The sequence below is a fragment of the Myxocyprinus asiaticus genome, chromosome 8 (assembly GCF_019703515.2).
Source record: "Myxocyprinus asiaticus isolate MX2 ecotype Aquarium Trade chromosome 8, UBuf_Myxa_2, whole genome shotgun sequence".
In the NCBI taxonomy this organism is placed as follows: domain Eukaryota; kingdom Metazoa; phylum Chordata; class Actinopteri; order Cypriniformes; family Catostomidae; genus Myxocyprinus; species Myxocyprinus asiaticus.
This window is the reverse complement of record NC_059351.1, coordinates 51,265,001-51,270,000: the sequence shown is the minus strand read 5'-3', so window position 1 is coordinate 51,270,000 and position 5,000 is coordinate 51,265,001. Positions and strand designations below refer to the sequence as shown.

The 5,000-nt window shown below is 36.4% G+C and overlaps 1 protein-coding gene across 6 annotated transcripts in view; it reads left to right on the top strand.

The window, feature by feature from the left end:
- Positions 1-5,000, top strand: part of peli1a (pellino E3 ubiquitin protein ligase 1a) — a 23,011-nt gene that overhangs the window by 2,456 nt on the left and 15,555 nt on the right. For 3 of the 6 annotated variants that reach the window (XM_051705619.1, XM_051705620.1, XM_051705618.1), the window contains exon 2: positions 512-570. The exons of the other annotated variants lie outside the window; for them this stretch is intronic. The gene's annotated coding sequence lies outside the window, so the exon portion shown is untranslated. The remainder of the gene's footprint in view (positions 1-511; positions 571-5,000) is intronic. 6 annotated transcript variants of the gene reach the window in all.

Here is a 5,000-nt window from a genome sequence, read left to right as displayed (position 1 = left end):
CATGCCTGAAAAGGATTTCATGACTGCATAAGCCCCATTCACAGACGCCTTTGCAAAATGCTACTGAAGAAATGTCAATGGTTCTGATCAAGAACCATATTTCACTGTATGGTCCATTGGAGGTTTAAAAGTTTTGGATGATGTTTTATTATCGGTTCTAGATCAGTGAAAAATGTATAATGGGTTCTTTAAAGCACCAGTTGCCATGTTTTCTCAAGAACTGCAGAATAAAAAGTTTAATTTGGAACTGATGACATCAGTCTGTAAAACCCTTATTGGTTCTAATTGGAATTTTTAAGTGTGTGTCTGTGTGTGTGTGGTGTGTGTGTGTGTGTGTGTCTGTGTGTGTGTGTGTGTGTGTGCTGTGCTGTGGTGTGGTGTGGTGGGTGGTTTTGCCTACACAAAAAGTCCCCAAAAAGTACATTTCATTTCAAAAAATTCCGTAAATCTGCATAAATCTTAAAAACAGGCACATTTTTTTCTTGTTTTTTTTGTTTTGTTTTGTTTATAGAAACAAACCTGAGATCATCTACATTGTGGAGAGCAGCCGATGATCAACCACGGAAACTGGTAAACAAAAATCCTAATGCCTTAATTAAAATTAAATACATTTATGTGAAGATTAGATATAAAACAACAATAATTAAAAGGAAAGCCATGGTAGAAAAAACAAACTTACGGTATTGGTATGTGAAGTTCAATTTTTTTTAAGTAAAATGAAAATGAGCGTGGTTGAGCAAACACCTCGGTTTTTTTTTTGTTTTTTTGTTTTTTGACAAACAAAACAAATGCACAAAACATCTCCAAAATCTTTGCTTTCGGGTCCTCACATTCTTTATATATGACACGATTGTTACTGCGACTGATTTACTGCTTGTAATTACAGTGGTGCAGATTATATAATGCTGCAAAAACACGAATGGTGACTTAGATCAAGTTTGACTGCACAAAAATCAACAATGATCAGATTGAATATAGTATCAGACATCATAGTTTAAGATTTCACACACCCTTTGACATTCTTAGATTTAAAGCAAAACATGATTTGGCTGATTTATGAACATTTCCACATCAGCTGGTTTTCAACATCTTGATGCAGACATTGTAAAAATGTGTCCCTCTCAAGTATATCCAAACCTGTACACACACATACTCCCACACGCCCCCATCTGTCAGATAGATAGAGAGATACTGTCCGCTACTCTGTCTTCTAGAACTTTCCTCAAGCTGAGTGAATCTCAGTATCTACATTTTTGGATGTCATCTCTGCTGTAAATGTAAATAAAACTCTTCATCAGACGTCGATGTTGGTTTGGAGTCCCCTTTCAAACAATCGATTCTACACTAAACTGATCAAGTCTGGTATCAGCATCAGGGGTGGAAAGAGTACTGAAAAATAATACTCAAGTAAAAGTACTGTTACTTCTTAAAAAATGTAGTTTGAGTAGAGTAAAATTACCTGTCCTAAAAACTACTCAAGTAAGAGTAAAAGAGTAGCTCATTTAAAAGTACTCATGAGTAGTGAGTATTGAGTACTGAGTTACGAAAGCTATGCCCCTTTATAATAAAAACTTGATGCTGCAATTTAAAAATTTAGCACGCATACTGTAATTTACGTTCCCTTTTATGGCTGTTTGCCAGAAAGAATAAAAAATATAGACATTTGTTTGTGACTGACAACTTTTAAAATACATCACTTATCTATGATACTGTAAACACTACATGAATGTGATTAAAAATAAAATAAAATAAAATAAAAGGGCGACATGATTACAAGATTAAGTTATTTTCAATTACATTAAAATCAGTTTATGTGCAGGGTCTAAATTTCCCTTAATGTCAACAGAGAGAGTTACTGTTGTGCATAAAACATGTTCAAAACAATGCAAGAAATGCAAAAACAAACAACAACAACAACAAAAAAAAAACACTACAAAATCTGGGTCACTTGGCGCGTCATGTCCCGCACAATAGAGGCGGTAGAGCAGTTGATTGGTACAGGGGCCACATTGGGCTTTAAAGGAATAATTCACCCAAAAATGAAAATTCTCTCATCATTTAGTCACCCTTATATGCCATATCAGATGTGTATGACTTTACTTCTTCTGCTGAACACAAATTAAGATTTTTAGAAGAATATTTCAACTCTTTTGGTCCATACAATACAAGTGAATGGGTGCCAAAATTTTGACGCTCCAAAAATCACACAAGTCAGCATAAAAGTAGCCTAATCCATGTGCCTCCAGTGGTTAAATCCATGTCTTCAGAAGCGATATGATAAGTGTGGGTGAGAAACAGATCAATAATTAAGTCCATTTTTACTATAAATTCTCCTCCCTGCTCAGTCAATCTCCACTTTAACTTTCACTTTCTTCTTCTTTTGTTTTTGGTGATTCACATTCTTCATGCATATCGCCATCTACTGGGCAAGGTGAAGAATTTCTAGCAAAAATGGACTTAAATATTGATCTTTTTTCTCACCCACACCTGTCATATTACTTCAGAAGACATGGATTAAACCACTGGAGTCATATGGATTACTTTTATGCTGCCTTTATGTGCTTTTTGGAGCGTCAACATTTTGGCACCCATTCACTTGCATTGTGAGGACCTGCAGAGCTGAAATATTCTTCTAAAAATCTTCATTTGTGTTCTTCTGAAGAAAATAAATCATACAAATCTGGGATGGCATGAGGGTGAGTAAATGATGAGTGAATTTTCATTTTTGTGTGAACTATTTCTTTAAGTAGCACATGGGGGGCCACATTGTCTTCCTTTTGAGATACAATGTTCAACATTGATTTAGTTCTTGTATCTTTTAAGCCCAGCAATAGTTGTGTTCTCATTCTTTAATGCATGATGCACAATTTTCTGAAGTTTGTGACTGGTGGAAAGTTCTGCTAAAGGCTCTACAAATGTTGATACTTTTCTATCTTTATAAAGGCTAAGCATAATTATAAATTATTTTATCATCTCTACATTCCTGGTAATTTATTATACCAATTAACACACTCTCTACATCTGGGGTCAGTATTATTAAAAAACGAACAATTATTAAAAATATCACTGTTTTATTCTGTTGTATTAATACTTTTAAAGCTACTCAAGTTATTCAGCCAAAAGTAGTGAGTGGTTTTCTTGTTTCCTTGTTAATGTTGTTTGATTATTATCCTTTATATGACATAGCCAACTAGAAAGTGCTCAATTCGGTTACATGTACACTTCAAGTCCGACATGTTGATGCAAATACGCTTTTTGTCCCACTGTTTACGTTCACTTTAGAGCAAACCGACTGAGTTTATATTAATGCCTGATCAAGACGGGCATTGGTGGAATTATAAAGTGTATTTGATCATTTAGATACGTACCCGCATTAGCGCTCAAATATTAGCCACCTGTCAATCAAACAGCACATAGCTACAGATGTCAGGAAATAAAAAGTCAATCTTTTATATTTTATCTAGATCAACCAACCTGTGGTTGTCTTGCTCTCACGATTGATGTAATGAACACCCCTGGTCTAGATGTAGAACATACAAGTATAGAAAATTACTCAAAGTTTATCATCGATATCAAGGACATCTCTCTTTTTTTCATTTTATTTTTTTTCAGATAAACATCAAGATCATTTTATTGCCCAGCCCTATTGATAACATCGCCTTAATCTCTCACAGCAACCCAATAATCTCAGTGATAGTTAAATTACAGGCTACATTATAGACACAGAATCTAGTAAGCAGAAATATGAAATGTATCTCGATATGTTTCTTCAAATTTGTGGCAGGATTAATGCTGATATCTGTTTGAGCAAGTTAAACTCACATGACACAATCAAGCAATTGGCCTTTTTCACTGCGAAAAGCCCTTTCAGGTGCGGCTGTGATGTTCAGGTGTAAACTGTGCTTGAGGTATCCTCCACATCCATAACAGATGGCGCCTGATCTACAGCTGCCGTTCAAGTTTTTTACGTGTGATTTGATTTGACGGGAGTCAGGAGACTCTCCCTAGCCAATCATGTTGATAGATAAAAAATAAAATCAGGATAGGGATGTTTATTTATTTAAAATAAGGGACAACCGGCATCCCATCTTCATTTCAGTCAAACTATGGGACATCCTGCCTAATACAGGACAGTTGGCAATCCTAGTTGTGGGTGATTGCCAGGGTGTTACAATGTGGTTTCTAAGTTGATCTCAGTGGGTTTTATATTGCTGTATTGTTGCTAGGGTGTTGTGGGTGGTTGCCAGAGCTTAACTATGCATTTGCTAAAATGTTTTGAGTGTTTTTAGCATATATTGCTATATTGTTGCCAGGGTGTTGTGGGGGATTGCCAGGGCGTTACAGTGCAGTTTCTAAGGTGATCTGAAGGGTTTTAACGTATCTCTATATTGTTGCTAAGGGGCTGTAGGTAGTTGCCAGGGTGTAACTATGCAGTTGCTAAAATGTTTTGAGTGTTTTTTTAAGCATATATTGTTGTTAGGGGTTGCCGGGGCATTACAATGCAGTTTCTAAGGTGATCTGAATGGATTTTAGCATATCGCTATATTGTTGCAAGGGTGCTGTAGGTAGTTGACAGGGCGCAACTGTGCAGTTGCTAAGATGTTTTGAGTGTTTTATAACATATATATTGCTAAATTGTTGCTAGGGTGTTGTGGGTGGTTGCCAGGGCATTACCACGTGGTTACCAAGGCATTCTGAGTGGGGTTTTTTTAAGCATAATGCTATATTGTTGCTAGGGTGTTGTGGGGGGTTATAATGCAGTTTCTAAGGTGATCTAAATGGGTTTTAGCGTATCGCTATATTGTTGCTAGGGTGTTGTGGGGGGGTTACCAGGGTGTTACAGTGCGCTTTCTAAGGTGATCTAAATGGGTTTTAGCGTATCGCTATATTGTTGCTAGGGTGCTGTAGGTAGTTGCCAGGGCATCACTATGCAGTTGCTAAGATGTTTTGAGTGTTTTTTAGTGTCTATTGCTATTTTGTTGCTAGGGTGTTGTGGGTGG